Raw genomic sequence first — 745 nt, 5'->3', positions numbered from 1 at the left:
GCTGGCTAGAGTGGACAAATAGGAGATTACAGGGCCATCTGAGAAGCTAAGCATGTTTAGTCAGTGAAGTGAAACAGTGAAGGGGGAATTAGTGGAGACAGGAAAGCTGGGCCTCAGTATTACTCTTTTTGTGGCTTCACAGCTAAAAATATGTTGGGGGTCCTGGTTAACAAACAAAAACCTGGTGGAACCTAAAAATAAATCAATATGGAATCCTAAAATCATGTGCAGGTAACCCAAAGAGAGGCAAAAAAAAAAAAAAAAAAAAGAGAGAAAGAAATGAAGTAACAAGAAACAGAGCCTTAAAATACATGAAGCAGAAACTTATAGACAGGAGAAAAACAATAGATAGATTATTCCCTGGTGGATCAGTGGTAAAGAATATGCTTTCCAATGCAAGAGATGCAGGTTCAATCCCTGGGTCAGGAAGATCCCCTGGAGAAGGAAATGGCAACTCACTCCAGTATTTTTGCCTGGGCAATCCCATGGACAGAGGATCCTGGCAGGTTACAGTCCATGGAGTCGCAAAATAGTCAGACACGACTGAGTGACTAAACAACAACAACAACGTGGAAATAGCTCAACACTCCTGTCTCAGTAACTGATGATCAAATAGACAGAGAACCAGTAAAGGACCTAGGAGACCTGAACTGAACTGTCAACAAGCACATCCCAAGTGACATTTATACCACACTTCACCCAACAACCCCAAACACACATTCTTTTCAAGTGCCAAGACAGACAG

The sequence above is a fragment of the Bubalus bubalis genome, chromosome X (assembly GCF_019923935.1).
Source record: "Bubalus bubalis isolate 160015118507 breed Murrah chromosome X, NDDB_SH_1, whole genome shotgun sequence".
NCBI classification, from domain to species: Eukaryota; Metazoa; Chordata; class Mammalia; order Artiodactyla; family Bovidae; genus Bubalus; species Bubalus bubalis.
This window is presented reverse-complemented; position numbering follows the sequence as displayed.